Consider the following 12,066-nt stretch of genomic DNA (forward strand, 5'->3'; position numbering starts at 1 on the left):
TTCTAATTTAAGGTAGCTTTCCATGGTGACAGATGGCTGGGAGTCCGACTAATGGGAAACTTCAGCTTAATTCTTATTTTCTCTCTGTTGGCTGAACTACACCCACAGCTTGTGCAGCCTTCCCACTTCTACATTTGCCACCCCCTGACTATTCTGCCCCAGCCACGCCTTGCCTCATGGGTATCCTTGGGCTGGTATCACACAAAATCACTGAAGAAAAACACCTCTTCAGGCAGCATTCCCATACCTGGGAGTTAGTGCTGGCTGTGGGCTAGAGGATGGAGTGGTGAGAGATGCTGAGGTATACAGTGGTGGGTTGTTAGCAAAATTCAGCGTCTCCCTGTGTGTCTGCTCCCAGATGAACAGCCCAGTTTGGAGCAGACTATAGGACTATTAAGCAAAGTTCATGGTTGCATCTGCCCCTAAAAGCCCCAGCTCAACAGTGCAAGCACACATTTTGGGCACAGAGTTCCAGGGATCAAGCAATGCAATTTTATCTCCTAGTTCAGTGCTAGGAAAGCCTTGGCTGCTGAAACCAGACCACAACATGTGGCAGTGGTGAGATGACTACGCCTACATATGTATGCATGAATGTATATGTGATCAGCTTATAACTTGCAGCATGGGGACTGAATGTTCTTGCAGTTTTTGTCTCCCCTGACTTTCCCTTCTCTCCAAATAGGCAGAAACTGTTTTCTTTCCGGTATTCCCACCAAATTATTTGGAATAAAATGTCACATTATCTATTATAATAAAGGGGTGTGGGTCTGAGAGTGAAAATTAATTTTTGAGGTAGGGAGTGAACTGATAATACAGATTTAATGCAGGGAAAAGAGTCTGGTTAGACTCAGTTTATTATTTGCGGAGGCAAATTACACAATTACAGCCTGGATGTTAGAGAAGGAAAACAGCTCCCTCTTCATGGTGAGCCATATACTGATACTGCAGTGACCCACTCATTCAGCATTTTTCCAGATCTGATAAAATCCTGGAATTAAAAAAATTCTCTGTCTATGTAAGTCCATTATCCCTGAACACATCTGCACACTCACGTGGAACATTACATTACTGTCCATGGCACCCCTGTGGCAGACCTCGATCCGCTTCAATGGCTCGGCCCTTCACCTTCTGCTCATTTCACTCCAGCCTGTGATGTTATCACGAAGGAAAAACTGAATGGATCTGTTCAGCCTGGTCAAGACTTGGGTGATACACATCCAGAGAGCCATGGTGCTTGGGTGGTATTTTGGGAAGGACAAGGGGGAGAGCAGACAGCAGTACTTCTGATGAGGGTTTGTGGTGCAGAAAGCAGCAGCTTGATTTTGACCTCTAACTCACTGTTGTGGCAAACAAAGCTGTTGTAATCTGTGGCTGCATAAATGATGGAGTGACGAGTGGAAACAAACCTGCATCTTTATGACTGATAGCCTTGTGTTTGGTCCTGTTCCAAAATCTGCATTTTAAAATGCTTTTACAAATGGAAAACATGGAATAAAATGACTTGCAGTGAAAGTCTTCAGGAGCATAATCATGTGATTTTACTGAAAAACAAAAGGCAGGGATGTGCCTTGTTTACAGGCTATTACCACACTTATGTGGAATTGATAAGATCTTAAAGGGCTCTTTTATACACGGGAGTGCAGCAGTAACCTGACAAAACCAAAGGAGAGAAAGCAACACCATCACTGTGCACAGAATGCAGCTGTTAGACCAAAGGTTCTTCAGCTTTTGATGTCTGAGACCTAGAATGAAGACTTTTCAGAAATGGATGCAGACAGGTTCAGGCAGAGCTGGTGGAAATGTGATGGACTGGATGAAGGTGATAGGATGGTGAGCCTTTCTGATTTCAATTTCTGGCTTCTGCGGAGGGAGATGATGCTGAAGTGTGTTCAGATAAAAGCCACACAAAAGATGGAAAAAAATCCCTGGTGACGCCAATTTACTAAACCAAATCAAACACAGGCATCTCAGTGTGTTGATCAAGGAGAGCTGAATGATCAGCACTTGCCTCAGTAACTGCAGGCTGTGGCAGCAGAGGTGGGGGCATGTCCAGAGATCCCCTGTAAAGCCGCCACTCTGGGAAACATGGGAAGCCCCACTGCTCACAGGGTTAAATTGAGGATATGCAGCAAGGAGCAGCTCTGGAGGTCATAGGCATGTTGGGGAAGGGCAAGGAGAGATGTGTCCAAAACCCACCACTGTATGTGGAATGACTCCTGCTGATTTTAATGGGCTCTGAACCAGGCCTTAGACACCAAAATGGGTTGTTTCCCTCTCCAGCTTCTCGTTGTAATATATACAAACCCTACTCCAACACAGACGCGCACATGCAGACATGCGAATCCCAGATCCTCCCTTAGATCTTGCAGATACTTCAGCCACCAGATACACAGACACTCACAGCACTGCATGGCTGGAGATGCCTTCCTCAACCTCAACACGCATCATGTCAACAACAGCCTTTATCTCCCCTTTTGTAAAGCCAAGAGGGCTCAGGCCACTGTCCTGTCTTCCCAGACGGTGGAAAATTGACCATGTCCTGCCATTCCCTCTCTCTTCTCAGGAGTTTTGTCACTTTCCCAAAATGCTGAGCCAGCCAGAAAGCCTTGTGGCAGACAGAAAACTCATAGCAGATCTGAAACAGGAAGATGGTCATGCAAGAATTTTGCTCAACAGACTGGCGATTTTGTAGGGTAGAAGGAAGGTGGGGACACAGCCCTGAGCTCGATGGACTAGAAAGGAGCAGAGCAGGAGAAGTTAGGGAGATGGGCCTACATCTCTGTGCAGCCATGCTCCATGCAAGGCAGTTCTTTTCAGATACTGAAACCCCTTGGCTCCTTCCCAGTATATCTGTCTGGGAATGGTTTTCCTCTTTTTTTCTTATGTTTCTTATTTTGGGAAACATTCCTGCCTCCAGCTGTTTCACACCTGGAGCTCAGAGCATCAAGATCCAGTTTATCTGACCAGAGCTTGGTCTGGGGTTGTATTTGTAGAGGAATGCAAAATTGTTCCAATTTAAAATTTTTTGTTTAATAAAATTACTGTGTTTCCCATAAGGAAGTTTTTCCAGTACCTTGGGCTAGCAGGTTCAGTGGGTATTTTGGGGCTCACACTTCAAAGGCAAAGTGAAGACAGACAGAGGGTGAACAGGAAGGCTTTATTGCAGATAGGGACATGTGTCCTGCTGCATACCAGACATCATTTTTTCCACCAATTTCAGGAAAGGATAGGTGGGTTTTGAGCAATCTGACCAAATCTGGGCTTCAGCAAAGGGTCTGCATATGTATTAAATTCCCAGAGTGGTTGAGTCAGCACTGCTCTTGGAGATCAGCCTCTAATTGAACTACACATTCTTATTTGCACTCTGAGATCCACCCCTGGCAGAGGCACCTCCACCCCAGACAACAAGTGATGATGGGTGGGAAGGATCCCAGGTCCAGAGTGATGTATTTTCCTTGGAGAACATATTTTACCTTAAAGCTGTGTAGCACAGAGAGCAAAGGCTCCATGGGTCAGGAGTAGTTGATAACCCTGTGTCAAAGCCTGCATGGTCTCACCTCCAAACTCCTTGGGTACCTCTACTGGATGAAAACCTGCTGTTCCCAAATTTTCACAATATTTTCCCTTTTTTGGGTTGTAAAGGTAAAGAACAGCATTTAATACCTTCTTCTATTGCTGACACGTGGAAGAAGCATCTCTCCCACCCTATACATATTTGAACTATGGCAGACTGTCTTAGGATCAGACAGAATTTAGATTGGAAAAGACCTCTACGATCACTGAGTTCTCTCATGTGTATGAGGGAATGAAAACAAAATTTACCCCTGCACCTAACTTGGAATCACCAAATAAATGACTCCAAGCATACTTGTAAGGCTTACCAGTTATTAGGGCAAGAGCTGATGAGCAGGTGGTTGGACACTTGGATGCTGCCACTGCTGACACATTTGTGTGGTTTTCAGATGTCACAGATAGCAGGAAGGGAAAGTTTCTTTTCACAGTTCACTGTTACCATCCCGTGGTCATACCTCATGTCAGGTTTCACATCCAGGGAAAAAACTCTTGAACATCTTTCCCACAAACTTGTGTTGGGCAGTGATGGATTCAGATTTTATTCTCAGAAGAATCTGATGGGGAATATCAGACTCTTTTCAAGCAAGATTCTGCTGCAAATGGTGTGGCCTGTTAGAGAAAAACCTGAAAACTATTGGCAGATGATTTCCAAAGGAGGAGTTGGTTGTAGGTATTGGGCTCTGTGCTGGCTAAAGGGAGCTGTGAGGTTCCAGCTTGAGGAAACTACAGAACCTTTTGTGGGGCCCAGATGAAAACCTGTCTCACAGGGCTGGTTGGATTCAGAGAGGTTGATGCAATTTGGGAAGTAGCTTGTCACAGCCCATGCAAAAAGTCTGATTGGAAATCTGGTCTTGGTGCAGGAGCTCTGGAGGGGTGGCAGATAGTGTTGCAGGATGCTGAGCCATAGAATTAGTGAGAGGCTCAGTGTATGCCTAAGAAGTCAGGCTTTTCATAAGTGGTTAAGTTCCCACACAATGTGTCTGTAAAAGGATCGGTTTAAGATGTTTTAATTGGATTTTTTAATTCCTCCTCCTTTTTCTTTATTATATTGCAAAGGCCATGACTGAATACTCACATACAGTGAGTCTGAAACACAGCCCTGTTGGATGGAAGTTTTTGAAAAGTGTGATTCAGACTGGTTGGTTTAGGACTGTAGCTGTGGCTTTATTTATCTGTCTTGTGCCCTCAGACCTCGATGGGTCACCCAGGAAATTTGCAGACATGAGCATGGGAAACTGTTTTTCTCATAAAATGGGAGATGAAATTGTCATTGCTTGCTTGATAGCAAAAGGGACATGGTTAGAAATTAATTACAGTGTTATGAGGTCCTTCAGATTACAGGAAGTGATGATCATGATGCCAGTTAAGTGCTAGATTTGCTATAAACTGCCAAAACTGCTAACAAGTACCGCAGGTCATAAATGGCCCCAGACTGAATGCACATGGTGCTTAGGACACTAAGGACCTGTGGGAAATAAAAAAGCCATAGAATTATAAATCATAGATTCATAAAGGCTGGAAAAGCCCTTCAAGACCATCAAGTACAACTTTTGAACTGAGCACCACCAAACCCACTGTACCATACAATGGAGTGCTGTGTCTCCTTGTACTGTACATGGCAAGCAGACCTGCTCACTGACCAACACCATGAAGGTGTTATCAAGTAATTAACCACTATCATTCCCCATTTCCAGCTTCTCTTCCTTCCAGTTTTCTGCAAAAACTGCTGCCTGTGGGCTTTGTTCCCTTTGCCTGGTGAAAGTTGAGGGGTAAGCTGTCAGAGGCAGCTTTGGAAACTCCCTGTTTGCATCTTCATGGTTGGTGTTCAGCTCCTGCAGAAAATCCAGACAGTCTGGACCAAAACCAAGATGAGCATGTGGCATACGTCTTTCTCAATCCTTTTTCATAAAGAAACTTTGGTGTTTCAAGGCTAGTTGAGCAACAAGAATGGTGAGTCAGACTGTGCAGAGGGAGACCTTCAAGCTCTTTAGGACAGTTCTGAGCAGGAGAAGCGGAAGAACTGGTGGGGGGATCAGAAGCTACTGGACTCTGACGCACATTCCTGGTACACATCCATGCTCTCCCATACCTCCATCTGCGCTGGTTGTGGCAGTTCCTCTCTCTGCAGCCCATCTGCAGCACATGAGGAACTGCTCACCCACCCTTTTCAGATATTTAGAGGAAGATGGTGTCTGCCTGGTGGTCTGTGGGACATGCTGGAGCCTTGCAGCTATTTCTGGCACAGGCTCTTCCTTCCTCTGCATCTAGATATTCTGCTGTCCAAGTCCTGGCTCAGGAGCAAACCCTCCCTGGCTGAGCTGCACTGCCATAAAACCTCTAAACCCACAGCAGCTCAGCTTTTCAGCTCTCTGATGCCTCAACACAACCCACAGAAAAGTATCAGAGAAAGGAAGGCTGGTTTTAAATCCAGGCATTTATGCCGGCTTATATTTTCTGATTAAAATGAGAGCTGGCTGGCAGCTCATCATGGGGAAATAATGCGCAGGAAACCTCTGAGAGAGGCAACAAAGAGAAAAACATATTTTCTTCCTGAAAAGATGCTTTTCTTCTGTTATTGTTTGCAACTCTGTGGGAAGGTTCATGCCTCAGTTTCCCAACCTGCAAGAAGGAGTACATCTTCCTTAAGAAGGATTCTTTAGGAAGACATAAGCTGGCACCAGAGTCACCTTTTTCCTCTTCATTATTGGCTTTTGGGTTTCAATAATGGGTGGATTTCTTCATCAAGGCATGAGAAAATTCAAAAATACAAATTGAGCTTTGATGATGTAAACTGTGCTAGTCATCTCTTAGTTATTATGTAGACAGGCTAGAGTGACATAAATCAAAATGAGTGAAATAAATGGAAAAAATTCACTAGCAGGGGCAAATACATGTTAAAATCAGAAAAAAAATCAAAATTTGAAACAAAAATCCAGCCTCTCAGAGAAAATATTTTCTGCTGTGAACTTGGCAGTTTGCAGGTCTTGATGCCACTCGCTAAGAGTGCTAAAGGTCCCTTCCATATTCTTATTCTGCTTTTCCTGATTGTGCTCTGGATCAGTGCAGTGAAAGACATGGTAAAAACTGGGAACTGCAGCAGATGCAGAGGGTGGAGCTTTCTAACATAATTTTGGCTATTGCCTCTTTTAGCATTTCAGAGCTGCTTTTCAAAGATAAAGGTCCAATGTTTCAGGAAAAACCATAGTATCCCAGAAAAACAGGGATGGAGAAATCTCACAAATCACCAGATATTGCACTCTTTTGCAGTGCAGCAAGTTGCAATTGTTTTCCTCTGCAGCTTCTCCAGAAAATTTTCACCCAGGGAAACCAGATTTCCTGGGGGACAGGGTGGCCTTTTGATGGGGTCACACAATACCTCTGGTGGGGATGTAATCTCTTGGCAGGTTTTATTACTGTATTTCTTTTCTCTTTCTCCCTTTCCCTCTCTGGCCTTTCTGATATTCACTCACACTTGCTTAAAAATTGAAATTAGCTTGATGGTGACTTTAATGAGATCAGAAAATCAGAAAATCTTTTAGAAGTTGCAGCAAGCATGACCTCACACTTCCACTGTATCCCTAATGGATACTGCAGGTCATCCTGTACCAAGTCAGTGTGCAAAGTTCATAGTATTGTCATTTGTCAGTATTTTTAAACCTAGTTACTGAGGAAAACAAGGTGTTGCACTTACCTTTTCCCTCTATTTGTTTCCTCTTTCCCCACGATTACCCCAAAAGTATGATTTCTACCATACTTCTCATCTAGTAAGAGATGTGCAAGATTTTAATTTGCTCACAGTTTTGTGCAAACTGGGAGCTGTATAGAGCAGAAAGATCTGTATAATTGCTGCTCCCTGCTCCTTCCACACAAGCCAGAGGCAGAGTTCTGCACAATATACCTGCTGTTGACCAACGGGCACTTCTGTCCTGGACAATGAAGCAATTCAGATACTGCTCCAAGCCAGCCACAGCACAGAACCCAAATCTCCAGCCAGACTAGTAGCAGATTCTGGAAGGAACTGCAGTATCAGGGTGGAGTAGACTGGAAAGGAAACTGTAGGAAAGGTCACCTTATTAACTCCGTTGGTCACTGAACAACTTATTTTTAACAGTGTCTTTTCCCCACAGGAATAATTTTCATAATTTCCAGATACAATTCTCATGTCTTTAGCAGCTACATCAGCACTGGATTCTTGGACACTGCTTCTGGAGCAGGGAGTGCTCTGCCAAGAGCGGTCATAGGCCACAGGGAAAAGCCATGAGAGGGGAGAAGCTGCTGCTTGGCAGGACCTGTAATGGATTTACAAGAAGAGGGGAGGCAGGGGAGGAAGCTGGCTTCCACAGAAGGGCTGTAAATGCCCTCTCCACTACTGGAGGTGATCCTACAATTCCTTTTGTTGTTGTCTCTGGCTTCCACTAGAATCACTGCTTACCCACATGCACTGCAAACTGAGAGATTAGCAAGAGGACAGCAGACACCTTTTGAAAGGCCAGCTTTTTTGACCCTTCTTGGCATTGGATGCACAGCTACTTTGAATATCTGTTGGCTTCTTTTGTGCCCGAATGGCAGGTGATGAGTTTGAGAAATCTGCTCCAGCTCTGGATACTGGGCAGATGCAAATTATTTTCCTTTATTTGTTTCATCTGTGTTTGCCCAGATGCTGCTGCACACCCTTGTGAGGTTCCACTTATTTCCCCCTGAGGTGCAGTGTGCCAGCAGAAGGCATGTGGCTGTATTCCCTGTGCAACAAGTGAATTTTCCTTGCAATCCTCAGGCCTCTTGGTCACTGTAGATCAGACTGGTGGGAGCCATGAGCAGCATGTAAAGGGAAGAGGACAGTACACGCAGTGGGAAGGGGACATAGAGTTCTCTCTGTTTTTGCCAGCAAAGCCAGTGAGTCATGTCTTCCTACAAACAGTTGTCTTGTGTTGCTGGCTGCTTTGCACAGCCCTCAGCTTAATCAGATAACACAGGTTTGGATGCAGCTGCTGACCAAAAGAGTCTCTTCATCTGAGACTTCTTGCTAGGATATGTAATAAGGATGAGGAGATATTTCCAGAAATCTGAAAATGATTTTCTCATGTTGCAGTGTACTATTGTGACTGGGAAAGACCTTGAAAACTGCCAAAGCCTAATTCATTTGTTTGGGCCAGGGTAGTTTTTGGCCAAATCTCACAGTTTTATTACAAGTTTGGTTTCTTTAAAGTTTAGGTTTTAAATTTCATGTGTGGAAATAGGTAGAAACCTCTGAATCTTCACATCTTTCTTGACTAATATGATTGCTCCATAGAAAATTAGTCTGTAACCAGCAGGATGCCTCCATTTCTTTGCAGTCTGACTATGGCTAGCCTCTAACAAAGACACCTCTCCTACATTTCCTTCCCCATATTCCCATTCTCCTCCACCCATTTTAAAAAGGAGAGGCTGGGATTGTTTCCTCTTTGTCCTTGGGAAATCAAGACAAACTTTAGACACCATTACATATGGTAGAGATGGCTGTAAGTTATGGCAAGAAACCCCCTCAAAAATCTTAGACAATAAACTGGAACCCAGGTGACAATTTTCATTCTAGAATAATGCCTTATGAATATACACTTGGTTGGCTGTTGTGAGCTCATCTCAGTGAAGAACACTGTACTCTCCAAACAGTGAGGAGCCAGCTCATGGAAAGTAGAGAAGGCTGACATTTTTATATTTTTAAAGCCTGAGCAGTTGAAAAACTTTGTACTCCCAAACTACACTTTCCTATCTCTAAGTGAAATGCTTAATTAACACTTTTCCTGGGTAAAAATTTATTTCAGCTGAAGCTTGGCATAGAAAAATTTAAACTAAGTGACTTTTCTGGGTCAGCTTGACAATAAAATCCATATCCATTCAAGTCTCCACAGCTTCTAACAAGCATCACTTCAGGCTTTTCTTGTCTCTATTCCTACTAATCAGTTGGGCTTCTGGCACAGGTGATAATGTCACTGTGGTCTTTGACTGTTTGGTGCAGTGAGTTTTGGGAGATGGTTTCAGTGACAGTTTTGGGCTTTCCAGCTGCTTTCAGTGATGCTCAGTCTGCCCCTTGCATGGACAGGGAGGTTGTGGAGTTGGAGCAGAGATTGATCAGGAAGTATCTGAGGATAACCTAATGAGGATGGGAATGAAAGGAATGTTTCTCTCTCCCTTTCCAAGCTGTGACTCTTGTTGGAAGTGTGTTTCCAGCCTCAGATGGAGTTCTTTGGTCAGAATTACGTTCTCACAGGTGACTCTAAACCTGAACCAATTGCAGATGGGTCAAAGACAGTGAGCCTGGGTGTAAGTGATCCCACCCCCATTTGTAATTTCAGCTCACAGCTCTTTCAGAGCTATAGCAGTTTGTGGGAAAGATCAGTTTGGATAAATGAAGGGCTGAACTGACAGTCCGAGAAGGGATGGGGGTCAGCTACCATGTGGGCACAAGCTGGGAGTAGGTGATACTTGATACTTGTTTAAAAACTGTTTGAAAATTCCCAGGAGGAGCACTTTGAATAGCTGCAACTCTTGTGAGAGTAACAGTTGTCCTGTGCATCCTCAAACAGTTCAACAGGCAGGATAGGTTTAGAGGGAGAAGGTTTGTGCAGGGCTCACTCCTGTCTTTGAACCACTGTCTGGAGAAGTTTCCTCAGCTCTGCTCTGCTAGTGCCTGGCAATCAGCTTGGGTTTCTGACAGCTTCTGTCATGCTATGCTTAAAATATTGTTATGTGCCAAGATGAATTATTAAAATCTTAAGAGTTAATAAATTATTATTAGTCCAGTTGCAATGATACGAACACTTATAATCCAGAGTAATACAGAAAAATCCTTATTAGTCATAATGCTCTTAAAACTGCTACAAAGAAAAGTTGCAGTATCTAATCCTCCTCTCCAGTGCTGTCCTCACCTTCTGATGTCCCTGAGTCTTGTGGCTGGTGGCACCAGCCTCCTCAAGCAGAGAGGTGGAGGCGACTTAACTCTGTATTGCCACCAGGACAAGCACAAAATTCATGGTGGTGCTCTTTGCTCCTCAGGCCTGCAGTCTGTTTGGGGCAATTTTTATGTTTTTTTCTCATTACACTCTTTCTCCTTTCCAGTAGTTTCCAGGTAAAGTTTAAAAGTTGCACAACAGCTTTCCCCAGCCTCAATTATCCTAAAGGGCTATTTCTTGTTATGCAGTGACTAAAATGCTTACCATTTTACCCTATATGGTAACACAGAGATAAAGTCAGAACAGGTTATACAGAAGTTATTTGACCACTGGCAATTGTTAATGTAAACTAACACCAGCCCAGGTCAAGATAAGCCTGGATGCCAAAGCTTTTGTCTTTCACCAGCAATTTCAAGAATTATATTTACGGGTCTATATCAGTGCTTTGACAGAGGCAGACCTCCAAATATTTTTGCATCCTATGGCAGGAGGAGGAGACTCCTAAACACAAGAAGCCACGTGAAAAGAGGTGACAGACTCTGCTTAGTGACACATGCTTGTTGGTGTGCTCAGGTGAAAGTCTCACCATTGCAGGTGGGATGGTTTTTTTTGGTCCCAGACAAAAGCTCTGCAAGGAGGTTTTGTCTATTGCTGGCTCTCTTCATCCTTTTCTCCACTGTACGTTTGTCCTGTTGAGGTTGTTTTGTATCTGAGAGAAGGACCATGTTTCCTTCTCTTTTCTTGCTTTTACTAACAACTGTGAATTGTTTTCAGCCTTTAGTCTCTGAGGTGGCTGGAGACAGTCAACGCAGCTGATACTTCTGCAAAGGTTTTTGTAACAGGTAATGCTGTCAATTTTCCCTTGGGAATAATGAGAAGAGTCTTAGGGCTCTTTTCAATCCCAAAAGTAGTTTTCCCCCTCTTTATTAACTTGAAAAAATTAGCAAGATGCAAAAAAGTTTAAAATTTGTTTTAATGTTTTTTTCAATACATTGTCCTGTGCCTGATATTATGGTTGTCTACAGTGCTAGGCCTGCTGCAGCTGATGGTCAACTTAGAGATGCTGAGGTTGTCTGAGTGGGTGGGTGTGCATTTGCTTTTCCCCTGGGTGTCAGTCCTTCTGTTCCAAGGGCAGTCCCTCACAGGAGTGGCTTCCCAAAGGCAGGGGTGCTGCTGCCACCTCTTGGAGCTGGGAATAAGGAACTAGCCCGGCATGGGAAGCACTGTCATGGTGCACTGGAAGAGGCCAGCATGTGGAAAGCACGGGGTGACCACCTCTTGGTTTTGGTCATGCCTTTCACATGGTAAACTGTGCTCTGTGAAGGCCAAAGATCTGAAGCAGGTGAGAATTTTGCTCTTGTCTAGGTTCTCAAACAGCACAAGATCGTCCATACAGGTGTTTCATTTCCAAAAGACATTTTTTCAGTTCAGGATATAAATGAAATGTGATGTGGCCCTCTGCAGTTTCCAGGGACAGGTCTACAGCCTTGTAATGAAAGTCATCTTTCTGAAGCTATTATTGACTCTAAAATGCTGTTAAAATTCTTCACTGCTATATGTATTA

Source organism: Serinus canaria, chromosome Z, assembly GCF_022539315.1.
Source record: "Serinus canaria isolate serCan28SL12 chromosome Z, serCan2020, whole genome shotgun sequence".
Classification (NCBI taxonomy): Eukaryota; Metazoa; Chordata; class Aves; order Passeriformes; family Fringillidae; genus Serinus; species Serinus canaria.